We start from the raw sequence: 23,529 nt of genomic DNA, 5'->3' as shown, positions 1-23,529 counted from the left end.
GGATTGAGATCCGGACTTTGGACCAATGAAGTTTGCAGACATTATGCTCCCCCACACCCTGTGCTGTATGACATGGCACTCGGTGATGTTGGTGGAGACGCGGAGCTGTACCAGAGCAAAACCACAGTATAGGTGGTGCCACATTGTCCGGAGTGTCCACGTTCTGTCAGTTTACGGGGTCTCCTTGAACGTGGCGGCTTTGCACACACCGAATGGTCTCCATCCCCCAATAACATGGCCAACTGTGGGCTCTGGAGGGTCCAAAAGCTGCAGTGTCCCGTACTGATTTGTTAGTGACATCCCCCCACCGGACCCCATTGTCAGCGCTACACCTGGTGACATCCCCCCACCACACCCCGTTGTCAGCGCTACACCTGGTGACATCCCCCCTCCAGACCCTGTTGTCAGCTCTACACCTGGTGACATGCCCCCACCAGACCCCGTTTTCAGCTCTACACCTGGCGACATCCCGCCACCAGACCCCATTGTCAGCTCTACACCTGGTGACATCCCCCCACCAGACCCCACTGTCAGCTCTACACCTGGTGACATCCTTCCACCAGACCCCAATTCAGCTCTACACCTGGTGACAACCCACCACCAGACCCCGTTGTCAGCTCTACATCTGGTGACATCACCCCACCAGACCCCGTTGTCAGCTCTACACGTGGTGGCATCCCACCACCAGACCCCATTGCCGGCTCCACCCGTGGTGACATCTGCCCGCCAGACCCCGTTGTCAGCTCTACACCTGATGACATCCCACCACCAGACCCTGTTGTCAGCTCTACACCTGGTGACATCCAACCACCAGACCCCGTTGTCAGCTCTACACCTGATGACATCCCACCACCAGACCCTGTTGTCAGCTCTACACCTGGTGACATCCAACCACCAGACCCCGATGTCAGCTCTACACCTGGTGACATCCCCCACCAGACCCTGCTGTCAGCTCTACACCTGGTGACATCCAACCACCAGACCCCGTTGTCAGCTCTACACCTGATGACATCCCACCACCAGACCCTGTTGTCAGCTCTACACCTGGTGACATCCAACCACCAGACCCCGATGTCAGCTCTACACCTGGGGCATCTGATGGTTTCTGTACTGGGGTCTCCTGTGTGATCCTCTCCTTTATTCCTAAAGCTCACACATCACCTGACCGTGCCAGACTGCTGGGGGGCACATACTTTGTCACCATAGTGTAGCTACGCAGGTGTGACCTGTGACCAGTATAGCCCTGGAACAGATCTTGTTCCGGTACTGGTGTAACTTGACACCACCGGACGTGTGGGTGGTGACAAGATACAGTTAGTTTGACAGTCCGTTAACGCCCCCAGGAGTGGATTGACAGCTATGTGAGCTGCAGGAGGCCAGGCAGATACCCGCAAACGCAGAGGCAGAGCGAGCCGGGGGCAGGTTTCTGTGACTGCAGATGGTAGACGCGACTGTATAGGAGCCCCCAACAAGCTGCAGGGAGCACGGAGTGCCGGAAACCGAAGGTTAGGAAATCCTTTCCGCTACATGTGCGTCCACCGCTGTCACCACATGGCAGACCACACTGTACAGCAGCCTCCGCTTAACAGTGCCGGCGGGAGGCGGGAGGCGGCAGCTGAGGGCGCAGGACAAATTTCATTGTAATGTGCCTGCAGCGGGGTCCACAGGTCCTGGCATGTGGATTAGCTTGTGGGGAAGCGGGGTACAGTATGTTTTTAAGGAGCCAGCGAGGCACACTGCTGCCAATCGGGAGCTAGGGGTGTCATAGGGGCGTTCCTACATGCAACCCCTGTCAAACCCCTAGCTTCCGGTGGCGTCAAGATACACCAGTAACCCCTGTCTCTCCATTGGCTTCACCTCGATGGCTGATCCCATCTTCCTCTACATGAAAACCACGGGATGTTGTAGCAGAGCTGAGTCTGCGACTGGGAAAACCATAACATCCAGAGTCTATGACTGCGCGTCGCAGACGCCGCGGTCTGCATGTTCCGCATCTCCCAGAAGCTTCCTCTTTTTTACCTTCAAGGATTTTCCAAACAATCTGGAAAATCTGCCGCAATCTAGAAATAAATCACGTTTTATCTGATTCATTTCAAGCACTTAAATTTTTCATCACCCAATCGGGCACAGAGGGCTTGTAGGGCCAATGCAATAGCGGGTCTAATAGAGCGCCACAATAGTGCCATGTGCACACCGCCACCTGCTACTCGGGTCTATATACTGCAGATGTAGCCACTCCATGTGGCGGTATAGCGCCAGCATTATGCACAAACAATAACTGATCCTGTACTCGCCAATCCCGAGACCTCGCAGCTCCTCTAAGGGGTTGGAACGCACAACTCGCCGTTCCTCCGCACGGATGGTATAACAGCAGACCAGTTCCAGCGCCATTCTGTCTAAGACAAACGGAAAGACTCCAGCGGGCAAAAGAGCGCAAAACTTGTATCACTGAGCAGCGGAGAAACAACTCCTGGTCAGATGGAGACAGATTTTTGTTGCTGATGGGAGGTCAGAATTAGGCGCAAGCAGCATGAATCGCTGACCCCTTCCTGTCAGCCGGTCAGAACATGTCAGAACCACCATCTAATCTGCAGCAACTACAAGAAGCTTCCTGTCCACAGGGGCCGATATTCCTGCAGAACCGTTTCATCACTGAGTGGGATCTACACCGCGAGGAATCGCTGCGGTTCTGAAGGCCTAAGGAGCCCAACGCTGCTAGATGGGGGTAATAAAGGGGCGGTCGGTGTATGTGCGCTACTAGATGGGGGTAATAGAGGGGCGGTCGGTGTATGTGCGCTACTAGATGGGGGTAATAGAGGGGCGGTCGGTGTATGTGCGCTACTAGATGGGGGTAATAGAGGGGCGGTCGGTGTGTGTGCACTACTAGATGGGGGTAATAAAGGGGCGGTCGGTGTATGTGCGCTACTAGATGGGGGTAATAGAGGGGCGGTCGGTGTATGTGCGCTACTAGATGGGGAGTAATAAAGGGGCGGTCGGTGTATGTGCGCTACTAGATGGGGAGTAATAAAGGGGCGGTCGGTGTATGTGCGCTACTAGATGGGGAGTAATAAAGGGGCGGTCAGTGTATGTGCGCTACTAGATGTGGTAATAGAGGAGCGGCCGGTGTATGTGTGCTACTAGATGGGGGTAATAGAGGGGCGGTCGGTGTATGTGCGCTACTAGATGGGGGTAATTCAGGGGCGGTCGGTGTATGTGCGCTACTAGATGGGGGTAATAAAGGGGCGGTCGGTGTATGTGCACTACTAGATGGGGGTAATAGAGGGGCGGTCGGTGTATGTGCACTACTAGATGGGGGTAATAGAGGGGCGGTCGGTGTATGTGCACTACTAGATGGGGGTAATAAAGGGGGCGCTGAACACAGATCCACCATGAGACCAATCGCAATCCTGCAGCTCCGTGCTACAATGTATCTGGTGGATTGCATGTAACATCTGATTGCTACATGGCACGGGTTATATGACTGGCGTGTCCTCGGCTGCGGTGATCACACAACTTCCTCTTCCTTCCTCTTTCATATCTGCTATTAAAGGTCTTATTACCGTTTTTCCGGATGCTTCTTCTGTGCAATGACTTCTGATTGGCTGAAGCTCTTTCATGGCTGTAAGCCCCCCATTATGTGCACACAGAGTGATTGCTTCTACACCCCCCATGCAGGGATCAGGGGTCTCCTCACCCCACGCACCAAGGGGCAGGGGCACAGACAGCTGCAAGTCCCGTAATGTAAGCAGGGCTATTGTGTCTGTGATTAGCAGGACAGCTGGGAACGCCCACTGGGGACCGCCAAGAGACAGTTGGGGGTCTTCCGCCTGCTGTCCTGTCACCTCCATTACCCTCTTGTGTACCAGAAGCTGGAGTATTAGAAGATCAGGAAGAATTCTTATCTTACAACTTTCTTATAGACTTTGTGCTTTTTTAATAAATCATATTAAAGATCTGCTTGCTGTCATTGAATGGAAACATTTCAAGCATATTCACACCCACTGAATTCAGTCAGTGCACCAATGCAGGACGCGCTTGTTTGTTTCACATGAAGGATAGTCGCATGAAAAGTGCGCAGCTGGGAATGAACCCGTTGCAAAAATACAAGCTTAATATGTTGCGCATTTACGCCCTTAGGCTGCGTTCACACTTGTGATGTACGTTTATACGAGGAACGCTCCCAACATCCGCGCCAAATATGTCCATAGGGTTCCATTAGTCCTGTTGGCCTCCGTATTCCTCTATGCATTAATATACCGCTAAAACGGAGGATGGAATAACGCAGAAGACGACACCGAACATAAAACCGCGTCCAGCTAACAGCGTGCGGTAAACGCCCGGCACATACACAGACAGCGGCCTTATGTATATATATATACAAGATGGCCGACCATCAAACAGGACGAGCACTGCTATCTCGTACCTCCCCTATCACCTGGATTTCCTAATAGACTATAAGCTCTTGTGTCCCCCTTATTTCCTCCTCATAGACTGTAAGCTCTTGTGTCCCCCTGTTTCCTCATTATGGAGTGTAAGCTCTTGGGATTAGGCCTCCACCTTCTTGGCTTAATGTATGTTGTGTCGCTACAGAACATGTCGGCACCACAGAAATAAAGCTGATTTGCCGTTGTTTGGTTGATGGAATGCTATCTGCTTCATCTCTAGACGACTGAAGACACCTGACGTGACAGAAGACCTCCTGGAAGACGTAGAATCTCCTCCGTCACGTCCTGCAGATTGTACAGAGCTGCGGGGGAGGGGCGACCGCAGAGATACCAGCCAGATAAACTATGCGAAAAAAGTCATATCGCGTCGTTCACTTATATTATACAGACCGGATATGTGGTCGGGGTCAGCCGAGAGGGACACAAATACACAGAAGCTAATATGGGACATAAGTGGTCCACCATCTACTCTAAGCGGCCCCTTCATCAGCCCCCATCTAGTAGCTTCTTTGGCCTCCAGATCTGCAGTAATTTGTCATCTTGTAGATTCCCCTAGCTGATGAAATGGCTCTGCAGGAATATCGGCCCCTGTGGACAGGAAGCTTTCTGTAGTTGCTGCAGATTAGATGGCGGTGCTGACATGTTCTGACCGGCTGACAGGAAGGGGTCAGCGATTCATGCTGCTTGTGCCAAATTCTGACCTTCCATCAGCAACAGACATCTGCATCCATCTGACCAGGAGATGTTTTCCCGCTGCTCAGTGATACAAGTTTTGCGCTCTTTTGCCCGCTGGAGTCTCATCTTTCTGTTTCTCTTAGACACAATGGCGCTGGAACTGGTCGCCCGCTGTTATACCATCCGTGCGGAGGAACGGCGAGTTGTGCATTCGGACACATTAGTTGGAGCTCCAGCGTTGTATTCAGCTGACTGTGCAGCCTGTTTGTCAGATCGATTCCTGACATCCTCCTCCGACCCCTTTCAGTGATGAGTTGTATCCGTCCGCAGGATCCCCTTCTGCTGGATGTTTTCCTTGATCGCGCCATTCTCGGTATACTCTCCACACCGTCACACAAGACCTCCCCACCCACCCACCCCCGTGGCTGGCAGTGAGACCCCTGCTAGTCTAGCACCGATGACCGGCCTCGTTGGAAGTCGCTCCGATCGCTGGATCTGCCATCTAATATGGATTCACACTGAAACTGATCCACGGAAAACTTGTCACGTGATTTTATGCCGCACTCCGGCGTCACGGGGGAATTACCATACAGGAAAGCGCCAATCGTGAAAGGGACGGGGTCTAATAAAGGGGCAGGGGATCTAATAAGGGGTCATCCTCTGTATAGCTGTTCCAGGGCTACATCTATGTCTCATTAGGACGTCTCAGTGAAGCAGTTAATGACATCCTCTCCATACACAGCAGCGGGGGGCCGTCATACCGTGTGCTCATTACTGTCAGGGCTGCCATGTGTGGCCCCTCCTACACTGTAGCACGTGGCCCCTGACAGCTACACATACTCTGCAGGAGTGAGATTCTCACAATCTCCTTACTGCGCTCTTAGCAGAGGAGCAACCTGGGATCAGGTAACGGCCGGGATTTGTGCAGCAGAACCTGAGACGCGATGGACGGATACAATTATCTTACAAGCGGAAGAGCGGATATTAATGGAGTGCAAAAACACATCAGCAAAGTGCGTCCTCCAGCGCCCAAAGCCGCGGTTCACCCTGAAAGACCAAGCCGGGGGCCAATCGTACCGTCAAGAAGGCGGATACAAAGAAGGGTCGGTGCTCAGAAGACTATTCAAAATGTAGCAGTATATTGTATCACAGGATTCCAGGCGACATCAGCCTGCCGGATCACATGACGTTGTGTCTGTACGTCTGGCGCGCTAGATCTGCCGATTTGTAAAAAATCCAACAGCGCAAAACCTTGCCTGCCGCCCGGTGCGGTTGTGTTTGTGCGGCTTTCATCATCGCGGATCCGGAGCAAAAGTAGGAAGTATATTTTTATGATTACAGATTAGAGATAAATTCCCGGACCGCGAAGTGTCGCCGTTCTATCCCACCTACAGGTCAACAGACACATTGAAAGCAGCGCCAATTAATGTCGCAGATGAACGACGCACGTTGGGACATTTATTGGTTGTATCTAACAGCTTCCATCCACCGATGTCTACAATCTGATCGCGGAGTCTGCAAAATGACTAAAACATTAAAAATGCAAATGTCAGAGTCCCAAATTCTGATACAAATCCCCGTCATCAGGAATCACGCTGACACGAAAACACAGACATGTGCTCCTCGCCACCGGATATCTGCCGGCGCAGATACTGCAGTCATATACATAGATTGAATGGCAGAACTTTATTGCTCTGTCCCCTGGGGTCAGTATCTGGGGGTCCTTACCTTGTGGTCACAGTTCCCATTGATCCGGGGTCTCAGCTCCTTCTTGCACGGCTGCCTCTGGTCTTCCATGAGAAAGTTGGGGTCCCCAGTCAGCAGCTGGAGAGGAGGGCAGCCGCACAGAAAGGCAGCATTGAGAGGCGGCCAGGCAGCTGACACACACTAATCCATCTCTTGTGTTACTCAGGAGCTCACTACAAGCATTTCCCTTCCTGTGGCAGCACTCCAAATGTAAGCGCACACCTCCTGTCCTCTGCCCCCTCCTCGCCAGGGATCAACCACTTCTTTATCACTACGAATGAGGGTAGAGGCGCAGCTGACGGCGAGCGGAGGAGCCTGCATGTCACCCCAGACCTGGCAGACAGCGTTAAAATAGCGCTGGAATGCCCACCATAAATCCCCAGTGACTCGAAGTCCTGCATGCGACTTCGTTCGCGCATTCAGAATTTCTTAGTTATATCTCAAGCTGGGTGACAACTTATATGGCCACGAGCGGAACCTGCAAGGCCGTTCTCACACGACTGGATATGAATTGCGGATTGAATGCTGCAGGTTCTATTTTTAATGCGGATATCTGCGACATTTTCTATGGTCACAGATATACCCGCAGCCCATATGTAATTTACATTGTGTACGGTTGCGTGTATCTGCGTCATCGCTAAATGACAGCGCAGGAAACATAAACAAAAAAGTGTACTGTGCATGACTGCCTGCGTGAATATGTGGTCATGTGCAGTACAATTTGCCGCCATACACGGCTGTAGGCAGGGTCACAGCCAAGCTCACAGCTGGAAACCGCTGCGGGCCTCTGCAAGCAGATTCCACTCATGGCCGTGTGAGCCTGGCCGTACCATGAGGCCTCATAGCTAAACTTGTAACAGCTTCAGGATATTGAAAGTATCAAAAGTTTAATGTTTTGTTATTTTGTTCTCCCTATTGCATAGAAATAATGCTCACAGTGATGTCACAGTACCGGGATAATACATCCAGTGATGTCACAGGGCTGGGATAATACATCCAGTGATGTCACAGTGCTGGGATAATACATGCAGTGATGTCACAGTACCGGGATAATACACGCAGTGATGTCACAGTACAGGGATAATACATGCAGTGATGTCACAGTACAGGGATAATACACGCAGTGATGTCACAGTACAGGGATAATACATGCAGTGATGTCACAGCACCGGGATAATACATCCAGTGATGTCACAGTGCTGGGATAATACATCCAGTGATGTCACAGTGCTGGGATAATACATGCAGTGATGTCACAGTACCAGGATAATACACGCAGTGATGTCACAGTACAGGGATAATACATGCAGTGATGTCACAGTACAGGGATAATACATGCAGTGATGTCACAGTACCGGGATAATACATCCAGTGATGTCACAGTGCTGGGATAATACATCCAGTGATGTCACAGTGCTGGGATAATACATGCAGTGATGTCACAGTACCAGGATAATACGCGCAGTGATGTCACAGTACAGGGATAATACATGCAGTGATGTCACAGTACCGGGATAATACACGCAGTGATGTCACAGTACAGGGATAATACATGCAGTGATGTCACAGTACCGGGATAATACATGCAGTGCTGTCACAGTACCGGGATAATACACGCAGTGATGTCACAGTACAGGGATAATATACGCAGTGATGTCACAGGACAGGGATAATACATGCAGTGATGTCACAGTACCAGGATAATACATCCAGTGATGTCACAGTACAGGGATAATACATCCAGTGATGTCACAGTACAGGAATAATACACGCAGTGATGTCACAGTACAGGGATAATACACGCAGTGATGCAAATAGGAAGCTGGAAGAATACCTTTATAGTACCATGTAAAGGAAAGTATCATTCCTGCAAGTCAATGTCCGAGCTTTGAACATGCCTATAATAATGACTGGAATATAAACCATAACTGGAGTGCTTTTCAGAAGAGCCCTGCATGGGCAGACTGTTTTAGGATATTTGTCCTTTAGCAGTGTGCAGCAGATTGCTGGTTTGGCTAAGTGAGAGGCCTATGAGGTAGGTCAGGAAGGGTATGGTCTCTCCTTAGGGAGAGCATCTAGTGAGGAGAATTATAAGGCCACCCATGCTCCTCTGGGAAATATGCAAATGGGAAGGTGGAACAATACCTCTGCAGCACCACCTATTGGAAGACAGGATTCCTGCAAGTCAAAGTCAGACCCTATAACAAGCCTTGTAACTATGGCAATTGTTACAAGACTTGTTAAAATGTCAGAGGACTTGCAGGAATTCCAATAGGTGGCGCTGTAGAGGTATTGTTCCATCTTTCCATTTGCATATTTCCTAGTGGAGCATGGGTAGCCTTATAATTCTCCTCACTAGGTGCTCTCCCTAGGGGGAGACCATATCCTCACACAGTGATACCACAGTACAGGGATAAGAAGCTTAAAAATCCCAATCATTGTAGACTTTTTTTTTAATAAGGTCACTTTGAATTGATGGAATGCTGCCATCCAATAGATGGCGCTGTAGAGGTATTTTTCCATCTTTCTGATAAGTACAGGGATAATGCACACAGTGATGTCACAATATTAGGATAATGTGGATAGTGATGTCATGGTGCAGGGATACTCAGTGATGTTATAGCACAAGAATTACAGTAGAGGAAAAAGGTATAACACCACAACATCATAGCACAGCAACAATGCCATGTATCTGTCACCCCACAGCATAGGAAAAAGCTTAGAGTGATGTCACATGCTGGTATAATACACAGATGATGTCACTTCAGGGTTAATGTAGTAATATGACAGCAGGAATGCTGCAGAGCAGGGATGGAGCTCAGGGCTGCCCCCCTCCAGATCCATGGGCTACTAGGTAAAATACGCTACAATTCTCTCACAAACTGCACCGAAAAAAAGAGCAAATCTTATTTATTACATATTTTACCCATTTTGTACATCTACTTTGATAGTTTCCAAAAAGGCTATAAAGTGCACCAAATCTATTCCATGTGTTAATTTTTATGTGAATAATATTAAAAGTAGCTGAAATGTTTTTAAAATTCCCAACAAGTCGTGCAAATGTATAATTCTATTCACGCCGTTTCGATACATTTAATGCAATTTGCTATTTTTGTTGGCTTGTAAGTGTAAGGCCTCATGTCCGCTAGGAAAACGGATTTAGCAACTGCGTGCGGGTGCCCCACACGCGTGATCCGTGCCCATAGGGAATCATTGGACACCCGCAGGTAATTAAATACCTGCGAATGTCATTTTTCACTGCCGCGCCGATCACACATGCGGGAAATCACCTGCAGCATGCACCATTTTCTGCGGGTTTCCCACACGGACGGCTCTTGCAGCTTCCATTGAAGCCCATGGAAGCCGTCTGGATCCGCGGCACACCCGCAGCTGTATTTGTGCTTTGCCGCGGGACCGTGAAAAAAACAGTAGTTAAAAAAAAGTGTGCATGGCGCATGTGTGCGGCACGCTGCCAGCGTGCTGAGCAGATCCGCAGGGCAGAAAAAGAGAAGATCCAGCTGCGACGGAGGGGAACCCGCAGCGTCCGGATAAGTGAGTAATATTTAATTTTTGGACTCATGTCTGCGGAAAAAGCAGGGACTCGCTGCGGGATTCTGCATGGAGAATTCACGTGGACATGAGGCCTTGGGCTCATCCACACTGGCGTTATCCTTAGTTATACATTTTCTCATTCATCTGTTCCATTTGAGGAGCAGAGAAACGGAAATAAAAACTGAATTAAAGGGGAAACGGAACGTAAGCAAAAAGTAATAAAACGAAAATATTTCTATTTTTAATGAAAACCAATAAAAAAATCAATGGGACAAAATGGAAGCGTTAACTTCAGTTTTTATTTCTGTTTCTCTTCAAACAGAACTGAGAAACAAAAATGTATAAGTGAGCCTAAATGCCAGCGTGGATGAGCCCTGCTACTGGCACTACTGGCACTACTGGCACGGTAACCAGAGCTAATACTTCTGACAGCTGAGAATTTGTTCCAATTGTATCTAATGTATCTTCTGTGAGATAAACACATCAGCAGTACAATTACCTCCTGCTCTGACACTTGCTACAATGTATCAGTTATCAGTGCAGGTAACATCAGTCTGGAGTTCAGAGGAGAATGTGAACTGGATACAATATTAGCAATCAGCTGTGAGAAGTATCAGGTTAGGCCGGGCTCACAGGACCGTGGGTTTATGTGGGCTCTCTGCGCCCATGTGATATGTGGTAACCGCTCACATTAGTGTATCAGAATTGCATAATACATGAGCGCAAAAAAGAATACAGCATGTTCTATATTGCTGCGTATATACACGCCCCCTAACGCAATTACATTGCGTATGGACTGCGAGTATACGCATCGCTAAGCCACAGCGCAGGAAATATAAACAAAAAACAGGTGTACTGTACATTACCACGAGCGCAATTATGAGGTCATGTGCTGTACAATTTCGCCGCCATTCGCAGGGTCACGGCCAGGTCCACAGCTGGTAAAAGCTGCAAGAGCCACGTGGTATTTGACGCTTATGGCCACGTGAGCCCGGCCTTCGGATGGGATTTGACCTTCTAGATATAAATTACCATCTTTCCATTTAATGACAGCAAACCGATTTATTGAAAATTGTAACAAATTGAAACAGAAAGTCTCTTAGAATATTTCATTGTACAGATGACTGAACAATCCTTTTAAATAGAAATATTGCATACACATTAATTGCTTTATGGCATGACATCATAAATAGTTCAATTGGGGAGGGAAGAAAAGTTTCAACCAGCGGAGGGAAAACAGAGCGAAATGGGGAACTTCTCGGAAAAAGGGGAGGCGTTGTCCATTCTAACCAATCAGCTTCCACCGCTAATTTTCAGGTGAAGGAATCAGACTGGTGACGTGTTACCATTGGCAGCAACTCAACTTTTCCTTTGTGCCAGTCTTCATAAATAAGCTCCGTTGTGCCCTCCGGGTCCTGCTCTAGGCACTGCGATAAGCCTGGGCCTGTGCCCTGACTACGCAGTGTTATGTTGAGGTGCAGGCTGGTATCGCTTGGGTCACAGTTTAGCAGCATCGAACAGAGGCTAGGTCCCGTAGCTCCAGTTTTGAATTAGTTAATGTGTGCTCTGTGCTGTTTGGCCCACCCCATAATCCTGGGACTGAGGAGACACACAAGTCACTGTCGGATCCAAGACACAAAGAAGCTTATTGACAGGGAATTTCATTAGAGGTCTGTAGAGCTCCCCCTGCCTGGGATTAACCCTGTGCAATGCTGTGGGAGAGAAGTCATCATCATCATCACATACGCTTCTTCTGTAAAGCGTCCACCCCACTTCCCCTGCCGCCTTTATAGAGGAGTTTATTATTATATGTGCAACCCTCCTTGGTTGCTCTTGCCATATCTCTATGTCACTGGTAATATTGGGAACTCACTGATGGGTATAATATAATGTTGCCTCCTATGCACAAGAACTACTACAATACTGCTCCTATGTACAAGAATATAACTACTATAATACTGCTCCTATGTACAAGAATATAACTACTATAATACTGCCCCCTATGTACAAGAATATAACTACTATAATACTGCCCCCTATGTACAAGAATAAAACTACTATAATACTGCCCCCTATGTACAAGAATATAACTAATATAATACTGCCCCCTATGTACAAGAATATAACTACTATAATACTGCCCCTATGTACAAGAATATAACTACTATAATACTGTCCCCTATGTACAGGAATATAACTACTATAATACTGCCCCCTATGTACAAGAATATAACTACTATAATACTGCCTCCTATGTACAAGAATATAACTACTATAATACTGCCCCTATGTACAAGAATATAACTACTATAATACCGCTCCCTATGTACAAGAATATAACTACTATAATACCGCTCCCTATGTACAAGAATATAACTACTATACTGCCCTCTTTGTACAAGAATATAACTACTATACTACTGCTCCTATGTACAAGAATATAACTACTATAATACTGCCTCCTATGTACAAGAATATAACTACTATAATACTGCCCCCTATGTACAAGAATATAACTACTATAATACTGCCCTCTATGTACAAGAATATAACTACGATAATACTGCCCTCTATGTACAAGAATATGACTAATATATTACTGATCCCTATGTACAAGAATATAACTACTATAATACTGCCCTCTATGTACAAGAATATAACTACTATAATACTGCCTCCTATGTACAAGACTATAACTACTATAATACTGCTCCTATGTACAAGACTATAACTACTATAATACTGCCCTCTATGTACAAGAATATAACTACTATAATACTGCCTCCTATGTACAAGACTATAACTACTATAATACTGCCTCCTATGTACAAGAATATTACTACTATAATACTGACTCCTATGTACAAGACTATAACTACTATAATACTGCCTCCTATGTACAAGAATATTACTACTATAATACTGCCCCCTATGTACAAGAATATAACTACTATAATACTGCCCCTATGTACAAGAATATAGCTACTATAATACTGCCCCCAATGTAAAAGAATATAACTAATATAATACTGCCCCTATGTACAAGAATATAACTACTATAATACTGCCCCCAATGTAAAAGAATATAACTAATATAATACTGCCCCTATGTACAAGAATATAGCTACTATAATACTGTCCCTATGTACAAGAATATAACTACTATAATACTGCCTCCTATGTACAAGAATATAACTACTATAATACTGTCCCCTATGTACAAGAATATAACTACTATAATACTGTCCCCTATGTACAGGAATATAACTACTATAATACTGCTCCTATGTACAAGAATATAACTACTATAATACTGCCCACTATGTACAAGAATATAACTACTATAATACTGCCCCCTATGTACAAGAATATAATTACTATAATACTGTCCCCTATGTACAAGAATATAACTACTATAATAATGCCCCTATGTACAAGAATATAACTACTATAATACTGCCCCCTATATACAAGGATATAACTACTATAATACTGCCCCTATGTACAAGAATATAACTACTATAATACTGCCCCCTATGTACAAGAATATAACTACTATAATAAAGCCCCCTATGTACAAGAATATAACTACTATAATACTGCTCCCTATGTACAAGAATATAACTATTATAATACAGCCCCCTATGTACAAGAATATAACTACTACAATACTGCTCCTATGTACAAGAATATAACTACTATAATACAGTCCCCTATATACAAGAATATAACTACTATAATACTGCCCCCATGTACAAGAATATAACTACTATAATACTGCTCCCCGTGTACAAGAATATAACTACTATAATACTGTCCCCTATGTACAAGAATATAACTACTATAATACTGCCCCCTATATACAAGGATATAACTACTATAATACTGCCCCCTATGTACAAGAATATAACTACTATAATACTGCCCCCTATGTACAAGAATATAACTACTATAATACTGCCCCCTATGTACAAGAATATGCCTACTATAATACTGCTTCGATGTACAAGAATATAACTACTATTATACTGCCCCGTATGTACAAGAATATAACTACTATAATACTGCCCCCTATGTACAAGAATATAACTACTATAATACTGCTGCTATGTACAAGAATATAACTACTATAATACTGACCCCTTTGTACAAGAATACTACTACTATAATACTGCCCCCTATTTACCAGAATATAACTACTATAATACTGCCCCCTATGTACAAGAATATAACTACTATAATACTGCCCCCTTTGTACAAGAATATAACTACTATAATACTGCCCCTATATACAAGAATATAACTACTATAATACTGCCCGCTATGTACAAGAATATAACTGCTATAATACTGCCCCTTATGTACAAGAATATAACTACTATAATCCTGCCCCTATGTACAAGAATATAACTACTATAATACTGCCTCCTATGTACAAGAATATAACTACTATAATACTGCCCCCTATGTACAAGAATATAACTACTATAATACTGCCCCCTATGTACAAGAATATAACTACTATAATACTGCTCCCTATGTACAAGAATATAACTACTATAATACTGCCCCCTGTGTGCAAGAATATAACTACTATAATACTGCCCCCTATGTACAAGAATATAACTACTATAATACTGCCCCCTATGTACAAGAATAGAATTACTATAATACTGCCCCCTATGTACAAGAATATAACTACTATAATATCGCCCCTATATACAAGAAAATAACTACTATAATACTGCTCCTATGTACAAGAATATAACTACTATAATACTGCCCCCTATGTACAAGAATATAACTGCTATAATACTGCCCCCTATGTACAAGAATATAACTACTATAATACTGCCCCTCTGTACAAGAATATAACTACTATATAACTGCCCCTATGTACAAGAATATAACTACTATAATACTGCCCCATGTACAAGAATATAACTACTATAGTACTGCCCCTATATACAAGAATATAACTACTATTATACTGCCCCCTATGTACAAGAATATAACTACTATAATACTGCCCCCTATGTACAAGAATATACCTACTATAATACTGCCCTCTATGTACAAGAATATAACTACTATAATACTGCTTCTATATACAAGAATATAACTACTATAATACTGCCCCCATGTACAAGAATATAACTACTTTAATACTGCCCCCTATATACAAGAATATAACTACTATAATACTGTCCCCTATGTCCAAGAATATACCTACTATAATACTGCACGCTATGTACAAGAATATAACTACTATTATACTGCCCCCTATGTACAAGAATATAACTACTATAATACTGCTCTCCTATGTACAAGAATATAACTACTATAATACTGCCCCCTATGTACAAGAATATAACTACTATAATACTGCCCCCTATGTGCAAGAATATAACTACTATAATACTGCTCCCTATGTACAAGAATATAACTACTATAATACTGCCCCCTATGTACAAGAATAGAATTACTATAATACTGCCCCCTATGTACAAGAATATAACTACTATAATATCGCCCCTATATACAAGAAAATAACTACTATAATACTGCTCCTATGTACAAGAATATAACTACTATAATACTGCCCCCTATGTACAAGAATATACCTACTATAATACTGCACGCTATGTACAAGAATATAACTACTATAATACTGCTTCTATGTACAAGAATATAACTACTATTATACTGCCCCTATATACAAGAATATAACTACTATAATACTGCCCCCATGTACAAGAATATAACTACTATAATACTGCCCCCTATATACAAGAATATAACTACTATAATACTGTCCCCTATGTCCAAGGATATACCTACTATAATACTGCACGCTATGTACAAGAATATAACTACTATTATACTGCCCCCTATGTACAAGAATATAACTACTATAATACTGCCCTCCTATGTACAAGAATATAACTACTATAATACTGCCCCCTTTGTACAAGAATATAACTACTATAATACTGCCCGCTATTTACAAAAATATACCAACTGTAATGCGGCCCCTATGTACAAGAATATAACTACCATAATACTGCCCCCTATGTACCAGAATATAACTACTATAATACTGCCTCCTATGTACAAGAATATAACTACTAAAATACTGCCCCCTATGTACAAGAATAGAATTACTATAATACTGCCCCCATGTACAAGAATATAACTACTATAATACTGCCCCCTATATACAAGAATATAACTACTATAATACTGTCCCCTATGTACAAGAATATAACTACTATAATACTGCATGCTATGTACAAGAATATATCTACTATAATACTGCTTCTATGTACAAGAATATAACTACTATTATACTGCCCCCTATGTACAAGAATATAAGTACTATAATACTGCCCTCCTATGTACAAGAATATAACTACTATAATACTGCTCCTATGTACAAGAATACAACTACTATAATACTGCTCATATGTACAAGAATATAACTACTATAATACTGCCCTCCTATGTACAAGAATATAACTACTATAATACTGCCCCCTATGTACAACAATATAACTACTATAATACTGCCTCATATGTACAAGAATATAACTACTATAATACTGCTCCATATTTACAAAAATATACCAACTGTAATGCGGCCCCTTTGTACAAGAATATAACTACTATAATACTGCCCCCTATTTACAAAAATATACCAACTGTAATGCGGCCCCTATGTACAAGAATATAACAACCATAATACTGCCCCCTATGTACCAGAATATAACTACTATAATACTGCCTCCTATGTACAAGAATATAACTACTATAATACTCCCCCTCTGTACAAGAATATAACTACTATAATACTGCCTCCTATGTTCAAGAACATAACTACTATAATACTGCCCCTATGTACAAGAATATAACTACTATAATACTCCCCCTCTGTACAAGAATATAACTACTATAATACTGCCCCCTTTGTACAAGAATATAACTACTATAATACTGCCCGCTATTTACAAAAATATACCAACTGTAATGCGGCCCCTATGTACAAGAATATAACTACCATAATACTGCCCCCTATGTACCAGAATATAACTACTATAATACTGCCTCCTATGTACAAGAATATAACTACTAAAATACTGCCCCCTATGTACAAGAATAGAATTACTATAATACTGCCCCCATGTACAAGAATATAACTACTATAATACTGCCCCCTATGTACAAGAATATAACTACTATAATACTGTCCCCTATGTCCAAGAATATACCTACTATAATACTGCATGCTATGTACAGGAATATAACTACTATAATACTGCCCCCTATGTACAAGAATATAACTACTATTATACTGCCCCCTATGTACAAGAATATAAGTACTATATTACTGCCCTCCTTTGTACAAGAATATAACTACTATAATACTGCTCCTATGTACAAGAATACAACTACTATAATACTGCCCTTCTATGTGCAAGAATATAACTACTATAATACTGCCCCCTATGTACAACAATATAACTACTATAATACTGCCTCATATGTACAAGAATATAACTACTATAATACTGCGCCCTATGTACAAAAATATAACTACTATAATACTGCTCCCTATTTACAAAAATATACCAACTGTAATGCGGCCCCTTTGTACAAGAATATAACTACTATAATACTGTCCCCTATTTACAAAAATATACCAACTGTAATGCGGCCCCTAGGTACAAGAATATAACAACCATAATACTGCCCCCTATGTACCAGAATATAACTACCATAATACTGCCTCCTATGTACACGAATATAACTACTATAATACTGCCTCCTATGTACAAGAATATAACTACTATAATACTGCCCCTATGTACAAGAATATAACTACTATAATACTCCCCCTCTGTACAAGAATATAACTTCTATAATACTGCCCCCTTTGTACAAGAATATAACTACTATAATACTGCCCCTATATACAAGAATATAACTACTATAATACTGCCTGCTATGTACAAGAATATAACTACTATAATGCTCTTCCCTATATACAAGAATATAACTACTATAATACTGCTCCTATGTACAAGATTATAACTACTATAATACTGCCTGCTATGTACAAGAATAAAATTACTATAATACTGCCCCCTATATACAAGAATATAACTACTATAATACTGCTCCTATGTACAAGATTATAACTACTATAATACTGCTCCTATGTACAAGAATATAACTACTATAATACTGTTCCCTATGTACAAGAATAGAATTACTATAATACTGCCCCCTACGTACAAGAACATAACTACTATAATACTGCCCCTATGCACAAGAAAATAACTACTATAATACTGCTCCTATGTACAAGAATATAACTACTATAATACTGCCCCCTATGTACAAGAATATAACTACTATAATACTGCCCCCTATGTACAAGAATATAACTACAATGATACTGCCCCCTTTGTACGAGAATATAACTACTATGATACTGCCACTATGTACAAGAATATAACTACTATAATACTGTTCCCTATGTACAAGAACATAACTACTATAATACTGCCCCTATGCACAAGAATATAACTACTATAATACTGCCCCCTATGTAGAAGAATATACCTACTATAATACTGCTCCTATGTACAAGAATATAACTACTATAATACTGCCCCCTATGTACAAGAGTATAACTACTATAATACTGCCTCCTATGTACAAGAATATAACTACTATAATACTGCCCCCTATGTACAAGAATATAACTACTATAATACTGCCTCCTATGTACAAGAATATAACTGCTATAATACTGCCCCCTATGTACAAGAATATAACTACTATAATACTGCCCCCTATGTACAAGAATATAACCACTATAATACTGCCCCCTATGTACAAGAATATAACTACTATAATACTGCTCCCTATGTACAAGAATATAACTACTATAATACTGCCCCCTATGTACAAGAGTATAACTACTATAATACTGCCTCCTATGTACAAGAATATAACTGCTATAATACTGCTCCTATGTACAATAATATAACTACTATAATACTGCTCCTATGTACAAGAATATAACTACTATAATACTGCCCCCTATGTACAAGAGTATAACTACTATAATACTGCCTCCTATGTACAAGAATATAACTGCTATAATACTGCTCCTATGTACAATAATATAACTACTATAATACTGCTCCTATGTACAAGAATATAACTACTATAATACTGCCCCCTATGTACAAGAATATAACTACTATAATACGGCCCCCTATGTACAAGAATATAACTACTATAATACTGCCGCCCCTATGTACAAGAATATAACTACTATTATACTGACCCCTATGTACAAGAATATAACTACTATAATACTGACCCCTATGTACAAGAATATAACTACTATAATACTGCCCCCTATGTATAAGAATATAACTACTATAATACTGCCTCCTATGTACAAGACTATAACTACTATAATACTGCCCCCTATGTACAAGATTATAACTACTATAATACTGCCACCTATGTACAAAAATTAGAGATGAGCGAACGTACTCGTCCGAGCTTGATACTCGTTCGAGTATTAGCGTGTTCGAGATGCTCGTTACTCGTAACGAGTACCACGCGATGTTCGAGTTACTTTCACTTTCATCTCTGAGACGTTAGCGCGCTTTTCTGGCCAATTGAAAGACAGGGAAGGCATTACAACTTCCCCCTGCGACGTTCAAGCCGTATACCACCCCCCTGCAGTGAGTGGCTGGGGAGATCAGGTGTCACCCGAGTATATAAATCGGCCCCTCCCGCGGCTCGCCACAGATGCGTTCTGACAGAGATCAGGGAAAGTGCTGCTGATGGTGCTGCTGCTATAGGGAGAGTGTTAGGAGTATTTTAGGCTTCAAGAACCCCAACGGTCCTTCTTAGGGCCACATCTAACCGTGTGCAGTACTGTGGAGGCTGCTTTTTGCAGTGTTGCACTTTTTTTTTTTGTATATCGGCCGTGCAGAGCATTGCGCCCTGCAGTAATTATACATAGTCCAGGGCCAGTAGTGCTGAGGCAGGGACAGAAGACATATTTAGTGTACATAGGCATTGGGCCTTTCCAAAAACATTTGGGAAAAAAAATCTATTTGGGCTGCCTGTGACCGTCCTCTGTGTACTGGGTCTGTGCTGGGGGTAGTTGTCCTCCTAATTCATACGCAGCCAGCTAAGTGTTACAGCAGGCTTGCGCAAAATTCTTTCCTGGCTCTGCTGTGCATTCCGTAAGCGAAGTCAGCCTCCAACCACAGGCCAATAAGCGGCACATTTAATTACAGCGTTCTGTTTCTGCACTACTGGTAATACACCATGCTGAGGGGTAGGGGTAGGCCTAGAGGACGTGGACGCGGGCGAGGACGCGGAGGCCCAAGTCAGGGTGTGGACACAGGCCGAGCTCCTGATCCAGGTGTATCGCAGCCGACTGCTGCGGGATTAGGAAAGAGGCACGTTTCTGCCGTCCCCACATTCATCTCACAATTAATGGGTCCACGCGGTAGACCTTTATTAGAAAATGAGCAGTGTGAGCAGGTCCTGTCGTGGATGGCAGAAAGTGCATCCAGCAATCTATCGACCACCCAGAGTTCTGCGCCGTCCACTGCTGCAACTCTGAATCCTCTGGCTGCTGCTCCTCCTTCCTCCCAGCCTCCTCACTCCATGAAAATGAGACATTCTGAGGAGCAGGCAGACTCCCAGGAACTGTTCCTGGGCCCCTGCCCAGAATGGGCAGCAAGGGTTCCGAATCCTCTCCCACTGGAGGAGTTTGTCGTGACCGATGCCCAACCTTTTGAAAGTTCCCGGGGTCCGGGGGATGAGGCTGGGGACTTCTGGCAACTGTCTCAAGACCTTTCAGTGGGTGAGGAGGACGACGAGACACAGTTGTCTATCAGTGAGGTAGTAGTAATTGGAGTAAGTCCGAGGGAGGAGCGCACAGAGGATTCGGAGGAAGAGCAGCAGGACGATGAGGTGACTGACCCCACCTGGTTTGCTACGCCTACTGAGGACAGGTCTTCAGAGGGGGAGGCAAGGGCAGCAGCAGGGCAGGTTGCAAGAGGCAGTGCGGTGTCCATGGGTAGAGGCAGGGCCAGACCGAATAATCCACCAACTGTTTCCCAAAGCGCCCCCTCGCGCCATGCCACCCTGCAGAGGCCGAGGTGCTCAAAGGTCTGGCAGTTTTTCACTGAGAGTGCAGACGACCGACGAACAGTGGTGTGCAACCTGTGTCGCGCCAAGATCAGCCGGGGAGCCACCACCACCAGCCTCACCACCACCAGCATGCGCAGACATATGATGGCCAAGCACCCCACAAGGTGGGACGAAGGCCGTTCACCGCCTCCGGTTTGCACCGCTGCCTCTCCCCCTGTGACCCAACCTGCCACTGAGATCCAACCCCCCTCTCAGGGCACAGGCACTACCGTCTCCTGGCTTGCACCCACACCCTCACCTCCGCTGTCCTCGGCCCCATCCACCAATGTCTGTCAGCGCACCGTCCAGCCGTCGCTAGCGCAAGTGTTGGAGCGCAAGCGCAAGTACGCCGCCACGCACCCGCACGCTCAAGCGTTAAACGTGCACATAGCCAAATTTATCAGCCTTGAGATGCTGCTGTATAGGGTTGTGGAAACGGAGGCTTGCAAAGCTATGATGGCGGCGGCGGCCCCGCGCTACTCAGTTCCCAGTCGCCACTACTTTTCCCGATGTGCCGTCCCAGCCCTGCACGACCACGTCTCCCGCAACATTGTACGCTCCCTCACCAACGCAGTTACTGCCAAGGTCCACTTAACAACGGACACGTGGACAAGCACAGGCGGGCAGGGCCACTATATCTCCCTGACGGCACATTGGGTGAATTTAGTGGAGGCTGGGACAGAGTCAGAGCCTGGGACCACTCACGTCCTACCCACCCCCAGAATTGCGGGCCCCAGCACGGTGGTGGTATCTGCGGCGGTGTATGCTTCCTCCACTAAACCACCCTCCTCCTCCTCCTCCTCCTACGCAACCTCTGTCTCGCAATCAAGATGTGTCAGCAGCAGCACGTCGCCAGCAGTCGGTGTCGCGCGGCGTGGCAGCACAGTGGTGGGCAAGCGTCAGCAGGCTGTGCTGAAACTACTCAGCTTTGGAGATAAGAGGCACACGGCACACGAACTGCTGCAGGGTCTGACAGAGCAGACCGACCGCTGGCTTGCGCCGCTGAGCCTCCAACCGGGCATGGTCGTGTGTGAGAACGGCCGTAACCTGGTGGCGGCTCTGCAGCTCGGCAGCCTCACGCACATGCCATGCCTGGCCCACGTCTTTAATTTGGTGGTTCAGCGCTTTCTGAAAAGCTACCCACGCTTGTCAGACCTGCTCGGAAAGGTGCGCCGGCTCGGCGCACATTTCCGCAAGTCCCACACGGACGCTGCCACCCTGCGCACCCTGCAACATCGGTTTCATCTGCCAGTGCACCGACTGCTGTGCGACGTGCCCACACGGTGGAACTCTACGCTCCACATGTTGGCCAGGCTCTATGAGCAGCGTAGAGCTATAGTGGAATACCAACTCCAACATGGGCGGCGCAGTGGGAGTCCGCCTCCTCAATTCTTTACAGAAGAGTGGGCCTGGTTGGCAGACATCTGCCAGGTCCTTGGAAACTTTGAGGAGTCTACCCAGATGGTGAGCGGCGATGCTGCAATCATTAGCGTCACCATTCCTCTGCTATGCCTCTTGAGAAGTTCCCTGCAAAGCATAAAGGCAGACGCTTTGCGCTCGGAAACAGAGCCAGGGGAAGACAGTATGTTGCTGGATAGTCAGAGCACCCTCATGTCTATCTCTCAGCGCGTTGAGGAGGAGGAGGAGGGGGAGGAGGAGGAGGAGGGGGAAGAGACAGCTTGGCCCACTGCTGAGGGTACCCATGCTGCTTGCCTGTCATCCTTTCAGCGTGTATGGCCTGAGGAGGAGGAGGAGGATCCTGAAAGTGATCTTCCTAGTGAGGACAGCCATGTGTTGCGTACAGGTACCCTGGCACACATGGCTGACTTCATGTTAGGATGCCTTTCGCGTTACACGCATTCTGGCCACTACGGAT

At 44.8% G+C, this 23,529-nt stretch overlaps 1 protein-coding gene across 1 annotated transcript in view; it reads right to left on the bottom strand.

Moving 5' to 3' along the window:
• The window catches only part of ST3GAL3 (ST3 beta-galactoside alpha-2,3-sialyltransferase 3), a 277,669-nt gene extending 270,663 nt beyond the window's left edge, over positions 1–7,006 (bottom strand). Inside the window, exon 1 of the mRNA XM_066597939.1 lies at positions 6,849–7,006. The gene's annotated coding sequence lies outside the window, so the exon portion shown is untranslated. The remainder of the gene's footprint in view (positions 1–6,848) is intronic.
• Positions 7,007–23,529: the final 16,523 nt, after the last annotated feature.

The sequence above is a fragment of the Eleutherodactylus coqui genome, chromosome 3 (assembly GCF_035609145.1).
Source record: "Eleutherodactylus coqui strain aEleCoq1 chromosome 3, aEleCoq1.hap1, whole genome shotgun sequence".
Taxonomy (NCBI): domain Eukaryota; kingdom Metazoa; phylum Chordata; class Amphibia; order Anura; family Eleutherodactylidae; genus Eleutherodactylus; species Eleutherodactylus coqui.
The sequence above is the reverse complement of the archived record's forward strand: the minus strand, read 5'-3'. Positions and strand labels throughout refer to the sequence as shown.